Source organism: Gobio gobio (assembly GCF_949357685.1).
Source record: "Gobio gobio genome assembly, chromosome: 18".
In the NCBI taxonomy this organism is placed as follows: domain Eukaryota; kingdom Metazoa; phylum Chordata; class Actinopteri; order Cypriniformes; family Gobionidae; genus Gobio; species Gobio gobio.
The window spans coordinates 26,860,892-26,884,019 of NC_137111.1; the positions used below are offsets into that span (position 1 = coordinate 26,860,892).

A 23,128-nucleotide genomic window follows, 5' to 3' on the forward strand; every position below is an offset into this window, starting at 1 on the left:
AGACCTTCAAACTAGGGCTGCACAATAAATCGCAATAAAAACGCAGGTGATTTGGCAAAGGTACGATAGGTACTGCAGAAGTACGTTAGCATATATCATTCATGGAAATCCCTATGAACATCATACTATCGGTGAGCTGAATAAACAGATTGAAACGCTTTGAATGATTAAACATGACTTGATTAAAAATGCTTCTCATGTTTGGAAAGAAGTTTGACATGTTGCTTTTTCAAATGCATGTTATAAGCGACTCAAACTCGCAGTGCTTTCAGATGGAGCAGTATGTACTACTGATCACAGAGCTGTCCTGCACTGACTATTTTTATCATGCAGCCCTACTCCAAACTTCATGTGGCCTTCAGATTAGCTCAAGAACAGTGCACTGTAACCCTATACTGTAAATTTACAGGGAATTTCTCACAGTATTGTACTGTATTTCCATAAAGCAGTAATATACTGTATCTTTTACAGCACATCTGTGAATATACAGCACTTTTCTGTATTCAGCCCGCTAAATTCATAATACAGTATCACACTGTAAAGACATTGAATTGTGGGATTGATTTCTTTCGCGCTCATTTAAGATCAGATGCGAACAGAACAGACAGCAAACTCAACTTGTCAGCGGCACTCAACTGAACCATTAATCCTGTAATCATGTTTAAACCCGTGTATATCTGTGAATATATGAGCAGTTTTTACGTTTTTTTGTGTGCTTTGGTTGAATCAGTTCGCGTTTCAAAACATTACGTTAGTTGCCTGTGACGCAGCAGAAAATGGAGGACGTTTAACATTACATGAAGACGGGAGGAAAAATGTGTCATCTGTAGAAGACGATGAGGAGTTTAGAGCTTAAGAAGATGGAAAATTGTTCGACTGAGCATTGATACGGTAAGCCAACTACGTTTTGCGTTCGCATTTTGACATTGTTTACACGAATGGTTTGATTTTGAGAACGCGATTTGTTACCGCGCAAATAATCTGTTCTCACCTCTTTACCAAGATAAGTTAATGCAATATTTCACATAATATTTAACATTTACCATGTCATTTGTGTGACCTGCTTTTGATCCCTATTTTCTTCCCTCCGTTTCAGGCTTGTATTATAAACCGAAGACGGTCCAGTGCATGTAAACAAGCAACGTAAGTGCTTAGTAAGCAAGTTCACATCAGTGCTAGTTATAGTTTGTAAACAAAAATGCTATGGTTTAAGTTCTGTGATCGTGCTTTTGAATCATTGTCAGCATTTTGCCAGCACATGAAAATCCATAGTCATGTTCCTAATACTTCTTTCAAATGTGATATTCCATAATTTAGTTTTTCAAAAGCAAACCAACCAACGATGACGTTCGGAGCATACTCTCCAGAGGAGAAGTCAGATGGTGTTATCCTTCAAGCAGATGTAAGTAAGGATTATTCAACAAATATCATTCATCTGTAATGTTTTATGTTTACTCATATTTGTGCTGTCCTTTTTAAAAATTGTTTCAGGAATTTGCAAATCCATCTGATGTCCAACAAACTGTACATTTGCCAGAGAGTCCACGCCTTATATTTCTTGGTATGTAAAAATTAAAGTGGTAGTTTCACCCTAAATTGAAAAGCAAGTTATCATTTACTCACCCCACTGCAATTTATTATTTTTTTATTCATTAATATTTTTGTGTTGTTTCCAGTCCAGATGTCTATTAAATGCTTCTTCATGTAAGAATTTTTAGATAAGTTAAGTATTGTCTTGTTTTCTGAAAAAAAAAAAAACATTAAGTGAGTTTATGCTTAAAAGCATCAGAGTTCTTTTAATAGTTATGCAGAACTGTGAATAGACAACTACATAGAACATTCTTTTAATTATTCATTTATTTTATTTTTCATTTACAGGTCAATCTCTGAGCAACCAGCGCTGGATGTCAAGTTGTGTGTGAAGGAGCACAGCCCAACTTCATCACTGGCCAGGCAGCGCTGTTTGTCTCCTTCTATAACTTCAACTTGCAGTACAAGGAAGAGGCCCGCATGCACCCTTGAGTTTGTTCAGAGGTTTGTCATTAGCATATTTGCCATTAATATATTTTAGATTGAATTGTCACTAACCTCATCTTGACAGCATATGTTAAGGACTTCATTTTTTGTTCACAAACGTTTTGTACAGCTGACTGCAGGGATGAACAACATGGCCCTGGTTTCACAGACAGGGCTTATTTTAAAGGGATTGTTCACCCAAAAATTTAAATCCACCCATGTTTTACTCACCCTTAAAGGGTCAGTTCACCCAAAAAATGAAAATTCTGTCATCATTTACTTGCCCTCAAGTTGTTCCAAACCTGTATGAGTTTCTTTGTTCTTCTGAACACAAAAGACGATATTTTGAAGAATGTTTAATCAAGCAGAGCAACCATTGACTTCCATTTTAGGGGAAAAAATACTATGGTTGTCAATGGTTGCTCTATCTGCTTGGTTACAAACATTCTTTAAAATATATTATTTTGTGTTCAGCAGAACAAAGAAACTCATACCGGTTTGGAACAACTTGAGGGCGAGTAAATAATGAAAGAGTTTTCATTTTTGGGTGAACTAACCCTTTAAGTCATCCGGTGTGTATATGACTTTCTACTTTCAGAGAAACACAATCGGAGTTAAATTAAATAATGTCCTGCAAATCCAAGCTTTATAATGGCAGTGAATGGCTGGTTCAGAGTTGAAGTCCCAAAACAGTGCATTAATTTATTATAAAAGTGCTCCGGGGGTTAATAAATCGACATGCCTTGTGGGTCAAAGTTCACTCTTTTGGCGCAAATCAATGTTTAGGGCAGTCTGCATGATGCAAGTTATTACAGTTAATAATGTTTTAAATATGTATATTTTTCTTACACAAATGCATCAATTCATTTAGAAACCCTTTATTAACCCCCGAAGCTGTCTGGATTACTTAAATATTGGATGGATGCACTGTTTTAGGTCATCAACTTTAAACCAGCCATTCACTGCCATTATAAAGCTGGTAAGAGCCAGAACATTATTTAATATAACTTCTATTGTACTCGTCTAAAAGAAAAAAGTCATATACACATAGGATGGCTTGAGGGTGAGTAAATCATGGGCTAATTTTCATTTTTGACTGACCTATCCTTTTATGCCAGGTGTAGACCTTAGTAAAATTAGGGTATTTAAGCACCTTTTATAAAAATGTCATTTTTTTTTAATTACTGGTGTGCATCTTGAGACAAAACAATGCCACGGACATTTTAAGATATGTCAGTGCAAGTTGTGTTCAGTTAAGACCGCTCAAACACACATTTTAAATGATGTTTAACATTATCACGTAGTCTTGCAATTGAGTTAAGTTAAGTATTGAAGTCATAAGGGATTCTGGCAATGTGCTGCATTTATGGCTGCATTTCCAATGATACTTAGATGGGACCTGATTAACGACCTGATGAGGGGATGATATTGTTAAGCTGTGCAGTGTAACCAGTGAAGAATTTGTTTTTTAATTGATCACAACATTCAACATTGCATCTTTTCATGTTGTTTAATTTTATCCAAACAGACTAGTCGTTAAAACAGATAGCTGGTGCGACTTTCTGTCTGTCTTTCTGTCTGTAACATTTAACCTATAAATTTAATAATTTTTTCTTCTTCTGTTTTTTTTAGACGTTTTCTTGACATCAATCCAGAACGTGGATCAAAAACAAAGAAAGGAAAAGTAACTTCAAAGAAAACTGGCCATGTTGTGCCAAAAAAGAACATTTCAGGCAATTTTATCTTAATCTTTTTTTTTTTTTAATAAATGTTTTAAACCCCAAAGAATGTTGTTTTCTATTTCCTATTGTGACTACTGTTCTGAAACTCTAAAGTATAATATTTCTAATTATGTATTGATGTAGAGAACAGTTTAATACTGTAAAATTATGTGATATTACAGTAGGATACAGTATTTGATAATTACAGCACAGTACTGTAAATGCTGTTTACAGTAGCTGTCCTGTAAAAATACAGTAAGTGGCTGGCAACCCAGCTGCCAGTATTTTACTGTAAATTTACAGCATAAAATTTTACAGTACAGTACTGTAAATACTGTTTACAGAAGTTGTTCTGTAAAAATACAGTAAGTGGCTGGCAACCCAGCTGCCAGTATTTTACTGTAAATTTACAGCGAAAAGTTTTACAGTGTGTGTAAAGAGCTTCATGGAATGGGTTTCCATGGCTGAGCAGCTGCATCCAAGCCTTACATCAAGTGCAATGCAAAGCGTCAGATGCAGTGTTGTGAAGCACGCCGCCACTGGACTCTAGAGCAGGGGTCATCAACTATATTTGTCCAAGGGCCAGAATTTTTCTCTGCAGACACTGTAAGGGCCAGATACTCGTAATATAAAATAAAACTGAGGCCTTTCGCTTTTATTTGTCATTAGAACTATTTGTGGATGTGCAAGGCTTGCAATTACCATGTTCTTCTCTGTTATGTTGATGGTTGTTATTGAGACACCGCAATTGTGCGCAAATCCCAGGCAAGGAAAATTTTGACATTTGTGAAAAATGAGCATGTGAAACAATAAAAGATGTTCAATGAGAGCAACGCGTTTATCATCATTCTTGACTGAAGCCAGGCTATGGCACAAGCTACTTTTCAGAAGGCTTTTTTTCCGTTAGATTTAAAAATGAATAAACATGGAACGGACCCGAATATTCGAATATTCGTTCGGTGGGTTGGTATTCGATTTGAAAGTTTGACATTCGAATATTCGTTTGTTTGTTTTTTTGCACACCTGGGATCCCCCGCGCAACGGTTCTCATTCCGGCTTGAATAAGGCCGGCGACACACTGGCTGCGTGAGCGTTTCAGCTGCTTGGTGTCCATTATTTCGGCTCCCATATTTAACAGGTTGGAGTTTGCACACTGAGACAGGCGTCTCAGGCGCACTCGAGCCACGTGGAAAACGTGTGTATGCTAGAAATAGAACCAACGCGAACGGGAGTGTTCTCTGGCTAGAGCGCAGAACAGCAGAGTTTGTATGGACCGAAGTGCATGTCTGAGCTTGTGTTTTGTTGCTTTGACATTGTGGAAAATAGAATAGTAGAAAAAAAATGTACTAGCATTTTTACCCGTTATTATCAATCTAAATTAATCTTGTTTTTAATTTAACTTAATTTTGTTTTTCTTTATTAAAATTTCGTTTTTTCTTTATTTAAATTTCGTTTTTTCTTTATTTAAATTTCGTTTTTTCTTTATTTAAATTTCGTTTTTTCTTTATTTAATTTTTTTTATTTTTTCTTAATTCAAATTTTGTTTTTCTTTATTTAAATCTACCCTTCCTGTGCCAATTTGTTAGTCAGAAAACTATTAGACTACCTTAAAAGTATTGCTTAATTTAACAGACCTGTGTGTGTGCGTTTTATATCACTAGTGTCCGTTCTCGGAGCTTAAAGGCCCGGGTATACTTCACTTACCGCGCCCAGACCGTGCCCGGACGCGTCACGCGCGCAGCCACGAACGCGGACGGCGGAAGTATACCCGGGCCTTTAAGCTCTGCCCGCGTGAGGTGCGCCGCTTCCCGCTCGCGCTGTTCTGACTGTAGTTTACTAAAAGTTTATTAATTCTGAATGTGTCGCATCTCGTGTGTCCATCTATATTGCACCAATTGTGACACTGCACTCCCTTGTGAAGTCGATTGGATGAACGGTTCTCGAAATAATAAAAGTGCAAATGGACACAGATTCCTGCCTTTATTAGAGAGAAAAATATGTTCAGCCCCTCTCTTCGAAGCTTCGAAGCTCAAAAAATGGTATTCGGACCAGCCCTGAACTTTTTCCTCTTACAAGGCTATTCCTGAATTCAGTATTATTCTGGGGGCCGGATGGAAATCACTGGCGGGCCGGATTTGGCCCGCGGGCCGCCAGTTGACGTTGCATGCTCTAGAGTGTTCTCTGGAGAACGAATCACATTTCTCTGTCTGGCAATCCGATGGATGAGTCCGGGTTTGGCATTGCCAGGAGAATGGCACTTGCCTGACTACATTGTGCCAAGTGTAAAGTTTGATGGAGGGGGAATTATGGTGTGGGGTTGTTTTTCAGGGGTTGAGCTTGGCCTCTTAGTTCAAGTGAAAGGAACTCTTAATGCTTCAGCAAGCATACCAAGACATTTTGGACAATTTCGTGATCCCAACTTTGTGGGAACTGTTTGGGGATGCCCCCTTCGTTTTCCAACATGACTGCGCACCAGTGCACAAAGCAAGGTCCATAAAGACATGGGGTGCTTCTCAATTCTTATTTGTGCATCCTCGTTTCCTTTCCTAGCTTCCTTTCCTCGCGTCTCATCTCCACCCCTTCAGGATGCGAGGAAAGGACGCAAGGAAAAGATGCGAGTGGAGGAATTGAATGAAGTGAAATGATATATCCTCGCTCCCTTTAGCGTCACTTCAAAGCGTCGTCAAATAATGGATTTAGTTTGCACATCGGGATTCTTGAACATTAGAGATAACTATTTATATTGTAATAGTTTCAATAGTTTCATATTTTATTTAACATTACCAGTTATTAATAACAACTAATTATTCCCAGTTATTAACTGCTTTTTATTTGTTGTATAGTATTACTGTTTGTTTCTTAAATTTTCTTGTGCTTTGATATAATTCTGCAACTGTCAGTTGTTGTTATTTGACAGACATTTGTGTCTTGTACATGTAAACATAATAATAATAATGAATAAACTGTGGCAAGATGTGAAGGGGGAGGAGAATTTAGACGTGAGTCACGTTTAGTTGATAAAACACTTCCGCAAAGGATACACCCGTGTATCCTCGCTCATGACTCCTCCTCACTCCTCGATCCTCGTGATGCAATTAGAGAATTGAGATGTCCTACAAGATGGCTGAGTTCGGTCGGTTTCCGGGTCATAGGATGGAGGAGCGAGGAAACGAGGAGGGATATTGAGAAGCACCCATGGATGAGAGAGTTTGCTGTGTAGGAACTTGACTGGCCTGCTCAGAGTCCTGGCGTCCCAAAACTTTTGGCAATATAGTGTATAACAATAAAAATGCATTAATATTATTTTGGCATGCAGTACTAGTCCGAGGGCCTTGAGAGAATGGCTCGAGGCCGGCGGTGTGATTGATAACAATTATCATTTAATATTTACGCTTTTTTTGTGTGTGTGTGTGTGTGTGCGCACCGTGCATCACTGTTGCATGACGTGACGCTAATGTTAGAGCTGGAGTTGGCATCTGCTCCCAATTCCCTGCCCTCTTAATTTAGCACTAGTCTTGCCAAAATTCCCACAACAGTAGGGGATATGAAAGACTAATATGTGATTTCTTTGAAGCAAATGAAGTGAACCGAAAGTCTTTTTTTCTTCTTCTTTTTTCTTTCACCTTTTGCTTGCCATTGTCACCATGGGAACATAATGTGCGAGACCCAAAAGTTCTTAAAGATCTTTGCCACCACATCACAGATGAATTGAGTAGTTACCCGCAACTGTGCGTATAAAGCAGACACGTAACTACGGGTGGGCCAGCATGGACCTGCATTCGTGCGCACCCAGCCACAATGCACAAGTTTGGAAACCAATCCGAATAGAAAATCCTGCCTACACCCCTGACACAAAGATCAACTGGGGCTTTTATTCAGATATCTTACTAAGATCTTATTTGCAGTTTCAGTTGTGCAGGAGCAACTATCAAGATTACTCAAGCAGATGACAACATTAAATAAATGCCACAAAATGACTTTTTGTTTCATGGGGTCGTTAAACTCCTTATACTTGATTGCATGGCTTGTTTTTTTTAGCTCGTCGTTTTCCCTGCTATAGGTTTAAAGGGTTAGTTTACCCAAAAAGGAAAATTCTGTTATCAATTTCTCACCCTCATGTTGTTCTTCGGAACACAAATTAAGATATTTTTGATGAAATATATTTAATTAACTCTTTCAAGACACTTCAAATTGTCCATGTTCAACTTTAATTTAATGAAGCGACGTGTATACTTTTAATGCACAAAAAACAAACAAAAATAACTGCTTTATTCAACAATTTCTTCAGACTCTTATACGGTGTTGACGCATTGTAAACAGTGCAGCGCTTCAATAATACATTGAAATATCATCAATAATAATAATTTTGACTCTGGGTCAGGTACTGTCAGAATACAAAGTGAAAGGGGTAATTTTTCTATATTTTAAAAGCATAAATGTGAAGCTTATAATTTTACAAATGCACACATCAATTCTTATGTATTATTTGAGCTGTAAAGCTGTTTAAACGATTTTAGGCTTTAATGAAGATGTAAATTTGGATGTAACTGTACACGGAAAAGGTTAGTAAGGGATTTGTTAACACTGAAATCATGTTAAAGGGGTGGTAAAACACATTCTTTTGAAGGCTTGACTGTGTTTGTGGGGTGCACTGTAACATGTGTTCATGCTTCGTTTTAAAAAAAATTGCCTTATTTTTCATATATTTGACCTTTATTCTACACTGCTCTGTCCCTCCTTGTAAAACGGTCTGATGCTTTCCGGGTTGTATGAAGCCAGTCCCTCAAAAATACGCAGTGGGCTCTGATTGGTTAGCTGGCCTAGTGTGTTCTGATTCGCTAACCGCAGTGCACGGTTGTCGGAAACGTCACGCCCCTTACCTGGAGGCTGTGCTTTGGTCGGCGTCAATAAAACCATATGAGCCCGAATCAGACCCAGAACATTTGAGTGAAGATGATCGAGCAGAACCTGTTCAGTCCTCAAGAGTAAAGACTGCGGGTCTATAGTGATCGCTACTGAATGGCACTTTAACTTTTGTATTTTTAGAACGATTATAGCCAAATATCTGTCGCAAGAACTAACCCAAAACGAACACTAAGCACTGGCTTTAACTAGTAAGTTAGCCAAATCACACACAGAATCATGTTTAGCATGCCTGTAGATAAACAATACATAAAAGCTCTAATCAAAGAATCATTTACACTAATGTCAGGTTCGCTGTTGAGATTTTAACGTTAGTGTTTGTAATGTTAGGTGTTCGTCGGATAACGTTAAGTATGAATGAGCATTTAACAGACTGGTTTGCAGAACAGCGCTGTCATCTGTTTACTTCCTTGCTACAACCTATTACAGGAAAACACATCGATGAAATATAAATCAGACTTACAGGTTGTGGCCCGTAAACAGCTTCTGTTTGTAAATCCAGCTTTCAGGACAAGCCGTTGTGCATATCCTGTATTGAACTCGCGAAGTTTGTGTTGTCCTCCGTGAAATGTGCAGCGCGCGCGTCGTGCATCCACGCACCGGCAGTGTTTTTTTCACGCAGCTGACGTTGTGCAAATCCGGCATTGAAATCGCGAAGACGGTGGATGTTTTCCTCTGTTAGATGTGCTGCAGGGAGCCCTGCGCGCGCCTGATTCCCCGCTGACTCAAACACACGTGCAACATGCTGTATGTTAAACGCTCTGCAACGCAGCCCCGTCCCAAGGAAGGCTGAACAGAGCAAGTACCCCAGACCTGCAATCCGGATGGAAATAACAGCGTTTCCTTGGCATCGCGGCAACAACACTCCAGCCTAACTAACTTATACCACAACAGCGCCGCGATACAAAATGGCCTCACCCCCCCTTATTTAATATTCTCGGAGGAGGGGTTTATGTAAATATTGAGCCTGGTGATGTCACCAACCCTGGAGGAATGTCTGTAGTCGCCTACTGGCCGTTTGCTGTAGTTCTTAGAAACTGATTTCTTTAAAAGCAAATATCTCCCTTTGCTTTAAACTTTGAACGTTGTAACTTTGCAGATGTTGTTTATGCTCAAGCAGCAACATTACACGCTAGCTAAAGTTAGAATAGTGAAATCGTGGTTTACCACCCCTTTAACATGCATATTATTTACATCATGTGGCCATACCATTGAAACAGTGAGTATTTTAACGTTTATGAATGGGCCCCATTCACTTTTCAATGTAAACTTAGTGTTAGCTTTTTTAAAAGAAAAGGATGTGTATCTAACAACAGGTGCTGTCGAGCTTAACTTGTACTGAACCCTCAAGTCTTTTGATTGAGGCATAATAGGCACTTTTTTAGACTCTAATAAGAAACCAGCTGTGTTATTGCTTCTGCTATATCATGTACAGATAATAATTTATGAAATCAGAGCTGTGGAACTGTCCAGTGAGATTTATGTCGTTTTTGTAAGATGTCATTATATGGATCCATAGCACCCTGACAGTATAAAGATTAGTTTTAGGGAAGGAAATGAGACTCATACATCTGTAGGCAAGCAGCAAAACATTTCAATTTCAATCACATTCCGCGTGAACTCCAGTTCAGACAGGTGGAGTGTAAAAAGATTCCTCTGATAATTCACCCTCTCATATCCCTAAACAACACTGTCGGGATCTAATATTTCTGGTTTAGATTTGAGTTACAAATGCACAAAAATGCACAAATTGTTTATGTGACCAAATGGATGGACTTCCTGTGAAATAATTTAGCTTTCTTTTTCATATTAGGTCTTGATTCAAAGGAATTAATTGTTTATACACTGAGGATAATCACATGTTCCTGATTGCACAATTACATTTACTGATTGGACATTTATCAACAGCTGACTCTGCCGTTCACTGTACTTGTATTAACATAATTTACTCTGGAATTGCATCATAACATGTCTTCTCTAAGGCCCGTGTCCTTTCTTCTTGTATGGTAGTGATTAAAGTCTTCACTCTTTGCAGGGAATGGCTGCAGAGAATAGTTTGCCATGATTTTGATGATGATAAATGACTTGAGCCTTTGCTTCATATTTAGCTTGGATGAGTTGGTAGCATCACATCCATTAGCTAAGCGGTATTGAGTTAAAACACATCTGTAAGTCATTTAGCAATTGAAGGGACCATTATATCCTCTTCTGAACTGATGCTCGCATCAGATGTGTTGACAGGGCATGAAGGTGTGGAGACCGCTGTTGTCTGTGTCAGACAGCAATTCGCTCTCTCTGGAGTCAATCTCGCAGGACTCTAATCATCCCCTGCATGTGTGTCAGTCTGCTGGAACCGATTTCTAGCCACTATCAAATCATAGACTCAGTTGTGTGACGCAAAGGTATGTTTGCAGAACAAGCATTTGTGAGACGTGAGAAAAAGCAGCTGTAGTCAAAATAATGATTAACCAGATGAGTAGATGTGGTCAGGCTGGCGAAAGTGTGTCTGGAATTCCATTTGTGTGTGTGTGTGTGTGTGTGTGTGTGTGTTCAAGGGTTTGATGTATGCTGTATCTTTTCAGCAAAGGCATCGGGGACCCGTTGACCGGCAGAGCTCCGGGGGGTTGCAGTTTCCAGTTTGGAGGAGTCGAAGGCCTGAGATTAATAACCACAGAAATGAGCGTACAACCAAAACACAACATGTCCGTCCAATCTGCTGTCTGAGTTTGTGATGACACTGAACAGGTACAGATGATTAATTCAATGAAGGCAATGGCTTAGTACATGTTAGAAGAAGAACAAATGAATAGTTCACCCTATTTGCATATACAGTTCTGTGCAAAAGTATTAGGCGCGTTAGTTTTTCACTCAAAAAGATGTTTTAAGCCAGTTATCTTTTGCTGTAGTGTGTCAGTGTGAAATTTCAGTTTGCATGTCCAAACATTCCTTTTGCCATTCGTTGTAATAATCCAGTGAGATTTTTGTATGCACAAGGAGTCTGACAATAGCCGGTATGCTCCACACGGAGATATGATCTCACCATCATTGAGTCCATCTGTGATTACATGAAAAAACTGAAAAAAGTTAGACAGAATAAATACAGAAGAACTGTGGCAACATCTTCAAGACGCGTGAAGAAACCTTCCTGCAAATCTACCTGAAAAACTGTGCGCAAGTGTACCTATTGGACAAAAATGGTTTTAAATGCAAAGGGTGGTCACACCAAATATAGATTTGATTTAGTTAATAAGTTACCTGATAAATAAAATCTATTTATGACATTATTTTTGAAAGCATCCTCACTTTACAGCATTTTTACACAAGTGCCTAAAACTTTTCACAGTAGATTTGGAGGTAGGTTTCTTCAAGCGTCTTGGGGATGTTGCTTCAGTTCTTCTGGATTTAGACTGTCTCAGTTTTTTTCTGTTTCATCATGTACAGTGCATCCGGAAATATTCACAGCGCTTCACTTTTTCCACATTTTGTTATGTTACAGCCTTATTCCAAAATGGATTAAATTTTTTTACCTCAATTCTACAAACAATACCCCATAATGGCAATGTGAAAGAAGTTTGTTTGAAATAAAAAAACAAAAAAACATCACATGTACATAAGTATTCACAGCCTTTGTCATGACACTCAAAATTGAGCTCAGGTGCATCCTGTTTCCACTGATCATCCTTGAGATGTTTCTACAACTTGATTGGACCGTGGTACATTCTTTTGTACCTTTTTTCTAAGAATATAGTTGTTGCATCTTCATCATTCTCATCTAACAGACCAGTGTGTTAAATATGACTCTGGCACTTTTATAATCTTGCAGACAGGTCTTATGGGCTTATAGGCTTTTCCTGTGGTAGGAAACATGCTTTCACTGAGTTTCCCCTCTTCTCCTGTGTGCCACCCTCCCCTTTGTGTTCATGTCTCCCTTTATGAGAAAGAATTCACTGTGTCAACACTATTAATGAGCCATCACACCTCCCTGAGTCGGCAGACATACTGTATTACTCTCTGAGTGCTAAAGAATAAAATGAATCATGAATAAGCCATACTTTGTGGGCTTATCTATGATTTTGCTGCAAATGGCATTGTTTGAAACAGATAGATAGATAGATAGATAGATAGATAGATAGATAGATAGATAGATAGATAGATAGATAGATAGATAGATAGATAGATAATATATAGATAGAAATCTTTTTATTGTTATTATTATTATTATTATTATTATTTTGTTCTCTGTTATCTTAGTTTATTTATTTTAATTAATTAAGTCACTGGTCAGCTTGTGACCTGGGAAGGTAAATCATGCAGAGTCACTTTTTCCACCCCGAGTCATTGTTTTTGGCACAATATTAAGTATCTAAAAACATACGCATGCAATCCCAGGATGTCTGAATGTTTACATTAATTTAATGGGCTAAATCTTAAAATAAGTCTGCAGTGTTTTCCTTTTAAGCTTAAATGAAAATGTAATCAAGTTCATTCAAACTCATAGAATCAGAAAGCATCACTTAAAGATGCTCTGCTCTACTTCCAGACCATTTTTTTTTAATATATATAAGAAATCTCATTTTTTTTTCTTCTTTCCTTTTATTCATATGTAAAAGGTTTTAGACTACATAATTCTATAACATTGACAGTCTCTGTCTGTTACTGATTATTAATACTTTTATTGGTTCTCCTTAATAAACGCAAGCATGTAATACTATTGGGGAAAGAGTCTTCTTGACAGTATGTAGGCTACTTGATGCATTACAGCAAGCTCAAGTAATTACAGGCTTTGCTATTACATTTATGAGGATAATTAGCGTTTTACAGTAAGCAAGAGAACTGGGTCTTCATCATATAGAAGTGCTGATGCTCGAGCAGCAGTGAAAGACTTGAGTTCAGTGCCCTGATATTACCTTGCCCCTCTATTATCTCTAATGAGACTAACAGATGTGTGTGGCATTGTTTTTTACAGCAGTGAAGTGACTTATTCAGCAAAAATATAGCGTCCCAATGGAGATCCCATGCATAGAGTACAGGAAATGTAACTGTGGTAGGTTGCAACACAGAAGTAGCCCTGGTCGGATGCTTACATCCTTTTTCGAAAAAGTTATTTTGTTGAGGAAAACAAACAGATGCGGTGTCTTTGCAGTTTGAAGAGGTCAGTGTTTCTTTTCTTGGCTGTTTTCTCAAGCATTGACCTTGGGTTTGGATAATTCGTCTATGCAATTGAACAGGGACAGACCTGAGCTTCCAATCAAGACTTGGGCTTTTTGTTTTCCCAGAAGTCAGTGAGAGACAAAGGTCTCGGGTCAAAAGAACTGTCCCCCCGTATCGTTCTGTCTTTTGCCCATGTCAGCTGGTGGAGCCACTGATATTTTCTAAAGTCTGGAAGAGACTGAAGGCTCACAGATTGACTGTCTGGCCCAGGGCAGAGCGCATATGTGGGTCCTGAGGTTGATGTTATTTAACTCAGGGGCCCAAATCAGAAAATGAGCAGTCACAGATCATTTACAAGAGACCTTAAAGTTCAGCCGAGCACCAATCCAAAGTTCTGTCCTCACTTCCAGCATTAGTGAATCGCCAGTGTGCCCCACTTGGACGCTAGGAAACAGATGCTGCTTTTGTCGAGCACAAGAAAAACCCTGGTAGACTGACGTTTTATATGATGATAATCATAGATGATGAAATGGGGAAAAAACTCTTTTGGACGTATAAAAGAGGACATTCTGTCTTAGATCTTGTTCATGCTTCTGCATGTTTAGAACTGGCACGTTCATAATACATAACCAGTGGATTTTGTGTACAGTTGTGGGTTCCAGCCCCACAAGGGTGGATATGCTATATTAAAGGATTTATTTCATTAAATTTAATTCAACACACACACAATTTAACTTGGCCTAAATATTTAGGATGCTGCGTTTTTCCAGCATGCAGATGTAGACTGTGTTGTCAGTTAAGCGACTAGAGAGACCAGACCTCAAGGTAGACCTCAAGGGTTCAAACGTCATTTGTTTCAACACAGTAAAGTCATGTTCTACAAGGTTTGTAATGTCACACAGAATCAAGGTTGAAGCTGTGCAACCTTCTTGTAGCGGCCCAGGGGGAAGACCTGTTTAACACTTAAACGAGTTTCAGCAGCTACAAATCAGCCTGTGAAACATGTCCAATTGCTTTTGTTTTTATCATTTTATTTATTGTGCGTGAAACCTACGCTTTCAGAAATCAACTGCAGGTCATGTAAGACATATTGTGATTGATCTTACATCTTACTTAAATGTGTATCAGTTGCACAATCCCCACTGGGAGAAACATAATGCACTTCTTTTTGTTTTGTTTTGAGGGGTCATTGTGCAATGTGGAATATCAGGAATTGGAGTGATAAAGTCAAGAATCAGCTGGCCACATCTAATAATAGTTTGAAAATGTGAACAGAATGTGCTGAAATTTTTGGAAGGTACTGTATGTACGGGTCTTTTGCCTTTGACATCTTAGTGGTTCACTGCACCCGAGGACTATAAAGAAATAAGTTAGCGTAATCAAAAATAAACAGTAAATTAACATTGAAGGGAATGATTAAGTGTTCTCTTCGGAGGGTCGAGCATGCATTCTAGTTTTGCAATGTACATTTACAGGTTACAGGATGTCTATAACTGATCACTAAGGATTTTGGGAATGGATTCCTTTGGACTGATTTGAGACCAAAGTCCCAAAGCTTTACCTGCTCTGTGTGTTACATAATTCTCACCACCTTTGTAGCTTTATTTCAGTAAAACGCAACTAAGAGGAGTACAACTATGTGTACTTTCAGTTTTCTGGCAGTCAGGAAGGAAATCATGTTGACATTGGTTGGATTGGCATTACAAACAAAGCATGTTCTTGGCTTCGTTCTTTGTTTTTCTTGCTCGGCAACCAGCGTAGCTGCTGTCAGCACCTGGTCAAGGTGCCAGTTAGGGGCAAATAGATCATTGTAAATTCCGGGCTGTTTCTTCATTCATTCACAAAAAATGTTTGCAGGCTAAACCACTTGAGTGGTTTCCTTTTCCCAGGACCCTTGTTATCGTGCTCTAGGCCTGGTGACATTACATTTGTATAATGTCAGCTTACGCTGCACTTCCTAATTTACTTTTAGCAGCGAGAGTTTATTTCTTGCAATCTGTCCTTTTTGGCAGACAATCAATTAAACCTATTGGGACTTACTTTTTACTTAGTCTTGCTGGTTTTTAGTTGAATCTAATCAAGTGAAGGTTATGTGAACTCTGGGCTCTGCTGTGACTTGGCGAACCTTTCAGAGAAAATGGATTTTGTGACGAATCGGATCATATGTCAAATTCAGTGCACTAATAATTTGACTGAATTCACAACAAGTGTGGAGGGAATAGCAGCTCTGTTCTGGATAACTAAATGGCCCAGAGTAGAACAGCAGACATAGACCACTCCTTAATATATTATTTATGTACAGGGAAAAGGTTATTACAAAGAGACTCACGGTTGTAGGATCACTTCATAAATATGCCCACTTGCTGCTATTCGTTTTGATAAAAAGAAAGAAATATTTTTTTGGCACATTATCCTTCAAAATAATTGAGAATTTGTACATACCAGTGAGAACAAAGGTCAAGAACTCTCTCTATAACATACATTTTAAGGAGCGTATTTGAGTTTTTTACTACTGAGCTGCATTTTATGAATGTAATTTTTTCGGAATCTTAGTAAAAATTATTTTTACTATATTTGTATTTGTATAGGTATTTGTAATATTAAAGTAATTTTTATTATTATAAGTTCTCAACGAATAAAGGGAAATCCCGCACACTATCAGTACTTGCAAAAAATATGAAAACTTTTTATTAGATGCCTGATGAAGGTCAGTAGACCGAAACGTTGCTAATAAAAAGTTTTCATATTTTTTGCAAGTACTGATAGTGTGCGGGATTTCCCTTTATTCGTTGAAATTTTTGGATTTGGTTATCCTTTGTCCTACGCACCTATCTATTACCTACAGATGTGCGATTGTAATTGTGCCCTAATTATTATAAGTTCAAAATTGTTGGTATATATACCGATCAGGCATAACATTATGACTGATGTGTTGGTACCACCTTTGCTGCCAAAATAGCCCTGACCCGTCAAGGCATGGACTCCACTAGACCCCTGAAGGTGTGCTGTGGTATCTGGCACCAAGATGTTAGCAGCAGATCCTTTAAGTCCTTTAAGTTGCAAGGTGGGGCCTCCATGGATCAGACTTGTTTGTTCAGCGCATCCCACAGATGCTCGATTGGATTGAGATCTGGGGAATTTGGAGGCCAAGTCAACACCTCAAACGCATTGTTGTGCTCCTCAAACCATGTTTCCCAGCAGAACATTGCCCAAAGCATCACACTGCCTCCATCGGCTTGCTTTCTTCCCATAGCGCATCCTGGTGCCATGTGTTCCCCAGGTAAGAGACGCACACGCACCTGGCCATCCACGTCATGTAAAAGAAAACATGATTTATCAGACCAGGCCATGTTCTTCCATTGCTCCCTGGTCCATTTCTGATGCTCACATGCATATACCCACAGGCACTTTTGGCGGTGAACAGGGATGAACATGGGAACCCTGACTGGTCTGTGGCTATGCAGCCCCATACGCAACAAACTGCGATGCACTGTGTATTCTGACATCTTTCTATCAGAAAGGGCCATTGCCGCCCATGACCCTGTCGCCGGTTCACCACTATTCCTTCCTTGGACAACTTTTGATAGATCCTGACCACTGCAGACCGGGAACACCCCACAAGAGCTGCAGTTCTGGAGATGTTCTGACCCAGTCGTCTAGCCATCACAATTTGACCCTTGTCAAACTCGCCCAAATCCTTATGCTTGTTCATTTTTCCTGCTTCTAACACATCAAATTTGAGGACAAAATGTGCTGTGATGAAGTGTTATTCACTTCACATGTGGTCATAATGTTATGATCTCTCTCTCTCTATCCATCCATCCATCCATCCATCCATCCATCCATCCATCTATCCATCTATCATTTGGTATCTTTATGGTCATTTTCTGACTTTACAAATTGGTGATAGATGTCATCTCATTATTTTTAGTTAGATGTTCAGTTTGTTAAATATTTTCTACCTGTAAGTAAAATGAACCCAACTAAACCAGTTTTTCTCTGGTACATTTGATGATTAGAGTGACAACAGGTCAGAATGTGACGTTATATTTGGACAAAATGGAAAATGGAAACCACCATATAATGCTGTATATAGTTGTCCATTGACTGATCTAAGGCCTTCAGGGCACTGAAGTCTTCATACTATACTGTATATATCATATAAACTGTTCAGAATATAGTCGCCACCCTTCATTCTCCCCATTGACAGCAGTGAGGCCTCCAGGGCACTGGGCAGTAAAGAGATTCTCCGAGAAAGAATGTAAAGCTATAGAAGTCTGTTTAGCTGAATCTGATAGAATAGATCCTGTTCATGTCAATGAGAGGTGAGAAGTTGGGGACAAATGTTCTATTGGGTTTCCAAACACTACAGATTACAACTCATATGTGTGGACCAGATGTTTTGCCACAGGGATAGAGTACATTTCTCATCTAGAACCGCACAGGAACGTACGCATTTCTTTGGGAATGTGCCAGAAAGGGCTTAAGTTCTATTGTAAACATGTCTACCTCTACTCATATTCACAAAAGATTTCCCTTCTTGATAAATGAGAGAAGGTGAATTTTATTTTTCCTGCAAGTAGGTAAAATATAGGAGTTGCTTTATTTGTGCAATCATTCTATTCCTGTATTACTTTCTTCAAAGAGGTTTGGGTTTGCTGCTCACAGCTAATCGAGTGAAATCATTCAAATGATTCTCAGGTTCTTAGAAGGGTTAGAAGTAGCTTCAGCAAGAAAAAATGCAAACCTAGTCCTTTTCATTTTAAGCTTTCGGACAGTTCTACATTGTGTTTTTGCATAAGCAGTAATGGGAGTTAAAGTTCATCCATTTTATTCTCTGACCTTCCACGAAGAACAAAAAAATGCTGAACATGGAATGCGCAAGTAAAATTTGACAGAGGACCAAAATCCATCAGTCTCTATCAGATAAGACCAAACACTGACTACAATCTTTACTAATCCCATGGGGCCAGAGAAAAATATATGTGGCACACTATTACCCCTTCCAACATTAGATTTAGTTTTGCTCGCTTAAGGTATGTGTATACAATGCGTGGGGCCCTTTATGCTGAGAGTATATTATTCTGTCAGCTGGTCTTTTTTCTGTTTAGAGTATCAGGAAATCAATAGAGTGAGAACACAGTTTACTTTTTAAGGATGTTTTCTTTAAAAAAATATATTATATCTTTAACAATTTACAATCACTTGCTATGAAAGTCAACGTTTCCTCTTGATGAATTTGACCTTCTGTGCTCTGGTGAAGGAGTCTGGATAAATAAATGTATCTCCAGTGTGTCCTGCTGGTCATCTCTGTAGTGCTTCCTGTCCGACCTCTATCAGGTAGCTGGATTTCCCGCCCTGACGCTGTTGACTCAGCTGGGCTTAGTGAAGTGTTTCTATTTGAACACACTGAGTAAGGCAGGTCCAATTTGTAATGCTGCTAAAAAGGTTGCAGCCTTACTAAACAAGCTGTAAGCCCTGCTTTATTATCCTTCACACCTTTAGACCAGCACAAAGCTCTTTAAAGAGAACCTCACTCAGGAAAACAAGCTTCTGCTCTGAGGCCCTCTCATGAGCGTGTGAAATCCCTGAGCATTGGTGTTTTTAGAAACCCAGTCGTACAGAGTCAAAGGTCAGGAGAGCTTGGAGGTCCGATACACGAGGTTGCCCCTCAGATATTTTTGGTGGGGCTTGAAAGGAGTCTAAACTTCGTCCCAATTTCACGTTTGGGATAAAGAGAGGTGTTTTACTGGCTTAAACATTTTTTTTTTGGAAAACCTAATGGATTTTGCGCTTTGGGTTCGTTTGGTTGTTTAGGCAAAAGTAACACAAGGGTCTAAATCCGGTTGAGTGGATTCATCAAATGCTGTAATAAAGGCTCCTGTAATCTGTGCTGAAACTCTTGAAGTCGTTCATTTTTCAAGATTAAACTAAATAAATCTCCAAAACTGAAGGTTCTAATATGTTTTCCCTCACTTCTGTTGAAATAACAAGAGTTGTAGAGGGGTTTCATTCCTCTTCCGGTGGCCGCTTTCCGGATTAATCACTCTCAACAGGTAACTTTCAGTGGCCGATCATGATGAATAGCACCAACTCCATTAAAGTAAAACACTGGTGATTAATAACATCCCCAGACTTTGCATACAGAGCAAGACAAATACACATCTCTCCTGACCTCTTGCCGTTCAGGGTGAAATCATAACCTTCCTCTCCTCTGCACACACACACCGCAATCAAAGCAAACGAAGCTTTAAGCTGAGGAACATTGCGAATGTGAAGCGCTCACTGCAACAGTGAAACCGGTCACCCTTTGAATGTTTAAAGTGATTGGTTCACATTCTGATGCTGCTCTATTTAATACAGTCTAAGTGAATGGTGACTACGGGCTGTGAAGGACACCATAAAAGCATCATAAAAGTAATGCATGTATTATGACAAATGTATTTCATTTGTTCTGAAGCCATACAATAGGTTTATTTGAGGAACAAAATGAAGTTAGTTAAGTTTTTTTCTTTCTAAAGCTGTGTTCCTGACAGCTGTCATAACCATTCATTTTAATGTAATTACTATAGGGTTAGTTGCTTATTATGCCAAATTGACTGTTTTACTGTAGTAATTACATGAGGATGCAAGGGATAGGGCTAGATGGAGGCAGGTGATTCGCTGTGGCGACCCCTGAATGGAACAGCCGAAAGGGAAAAGAAGACTGTAGTGAGTACATGTAACATTTGTTACACTGTAAAATAAAGGGTTACCACATTTATGTACTTTAACGCCTTACTTTTAGGGGTTATAAAAAATTTTCTGTGTTTGTAACTCCATTAGATCCCCATTTAGGTTTAATTTTTACATTTTGAATTATGTAAGAGATAGAATGACAGTTTTCTTGCCGTCAGTTGGTTGGTTTATAATTTCACTGTTTTAAAGTCTACCTCTTTTATGCTAGTTTACTAATTTTGTTTTGGAGGTCTCTTACAACAGGTTTACATGCATCAAAGGTAAATAAAAAATAAAAAACTTTTTATTTTCTCATAATATACATTGTATATCACCACATTTTTCAGTAATTCTCAAACGACTCAACAGATGAATCAATCTTTCTAAATCCCTCCTTTCCACAAGCTACTCTGCTCTGATTGGCCAGACGGCCCAGTCTGTTACAATTGGTCTACCGCGTACAGCGCTTGTTGGAAGCTAAATGCCCATTACTATAACTGAACTTCAGCTCTGGAGGCTTCCTCAGTCCTCAGCGATTGTACACACTGTAAAGACAGTAACGATGACATCATTTTACCATATCAGTCCGAGCATGAGTCCAATGATGAAATATAGGAAGAACTATTCAACCCGAACCCCCATCGCACTCACTTAAAAATGTTGGGTTAAAAATAACCCAACAAGTAACCCAACTGTAGGTTGGTATATCAGTCCTTCCAGAAAAATGCGGCATTTTTTTGTGATTGTTGCGGGCAAAAATCCTTGATTATGCGGCACGTTTTCTTAAAAAATGCGATGAAAAATGCGGGATATTTATGCAATTTTATGCGATAAAATTGCGGGAACTTGCAAAAACTGCGGTTTGATGAGAAAGAGAAAAAAAGCACTACATCACAGAAAGTGCTGGAATATTTAAGTTCTCATCTTGTTTTATTGAAGACCTTAATAATGGCTCAAATTTACAAAACATTTAGTCAATCAAGTTCTGTAGCTTTACAAAAGGAATATGCTACAACTTCTGAAAAAATTAATAAATAACTTCCTGTTTTACAGATGTCGCTATACAAAACAGACAGTTGAGTGCTTCCAATGCACAAAGTGCAATCTCTTAAAGGGTTAGTGTGTGTGTGCAAAAAAAACTAAATAACGACTTATATAGTGATGACTGATTTCAAAACACAGCATCATGATGCTATGAATCATCGAGTCGATTCATGACTCGGATCGCGTGTCAAACTGCTGAAATACGTGACTTTGGCGATCCAACCCGCTGAATCGACTCATTGATTCATAACGCTTCAAACCGCTGAATCGACTCATTGATTCATAACGCTTCAAAGCTTCATATGCTGTGTTTTGAAATCAGTCAGCACACAGGGAAACTGCTTTGCTCTTTAGCTGTTATTTTTGTTGGCCAATGGGAGTTTGTGCTTCATCATGGTTTCACCGGTATCTATGGTTTCTCCACGGGGTTTGAAGCTTTTCGATGACGTTCGCGTCGGGTAATCACCTCACTTCAAAACGTTCCCATGGCAATAGGCGGAAATGGCGGCTCTTGTGTGAAGTAAACGAAAAATTTTCAACTTTCTGCTAATATATATGACTTTTTTTGCAACGAAAATGCGGGGATTATGAAATCATGATAGCCCCGCATATTTTGCACGCGGAAATAGGCAATTTATGCGGCGAAAGTGCGGCGTATTTGAAAAAATGCGGCCCCCGCATGAATATGCGGACTTTGTCTGATTATGCGTTAAATCACGCGATCGCATAATCGCGTTTTTCTGGAGGGACTGGTATATAGTGCCTTCCCAACTGTGGGTTATTTTAACCCAGTGCATTGTAATAAAGCTTCTTTCTGTTGACTGTCACTGGACCGTTAAAATTTGAACCGTCTCTGCGGCAACTGTAACCCAACGGCGGGTTATTACTAAAAATAACCCAACGATGTTAAAATTAGGGATGAAACGGTATGGAAATTTCACATCACGATTATATTGACCCAAATTATCACGATTATCAATATTATCACGGTTTTCTTCAAATGAGATGAAAGTGTTCAAAAAGAACAGATGCACACACTTAAAACATTTCAACAAGTTTTATATTTGAAAATCAACAAACAACAAATAAATCAAGCAGCTCTATGCACTTTTTTAAGCTAGATTCTATTCAGTGGGATTTCCTTCCTTTATAATGGCCGTCGTCAATAGCAAAGCATAAATAATAATAATCTGGTGTAAATATAATCTCTAATATTATCTTTGTAAATATATTCTCAAGCAATATTCTCAGTGTTCAGTGTATACAGATCAGTGTTCTATCAGCTATGACACATTTATATCTACGAGCCCAAACAGTATCCTAGTGAAATAATGCATATCCATGTTTTCATAGGATTTGACAGTTTATTTTATTCAAATATCTAGGTGAACACTTTACAGCTGGTTTTATGACTGTAAGTTATTCTCTTCAAATACTATTGAAGTTAGAAACGTGTATACCAATCTTGTAATATTGCCTAAATTAGGGAATCTCGAACATAAAGCCAACATTACGCCAGTCACATCAGATGCGCTGTGGTTCTGCTGTGTTTGTTT

The 23,128-nt window shown here is 38.6% G+C and overlaps 1 long non-coding RNA gene across 1 annotated transcript; it reads left to right on the forward strand.

The window, feature by feature from the left end:
• The first annotated feature begins 755 nt into the window (after positions 1–755).
• On the forward strand, positions 756–4,565 carry LOC307142063. The gene is made up of 6 exons (XR_013818419.1): positions 756–891; positions 1,097–1,143; positions 1,318–1,402; positions 1,492–1,561; positions 1,879–2,034; positions 3,649–4,565. It is a non-coding gene; the product is annotated as an uncharacterized lncRNA (long non-coding RNA).
• The last annotated feature ends 18,563 nt before the right edge of the window (positions 4,566–23,128 follow it).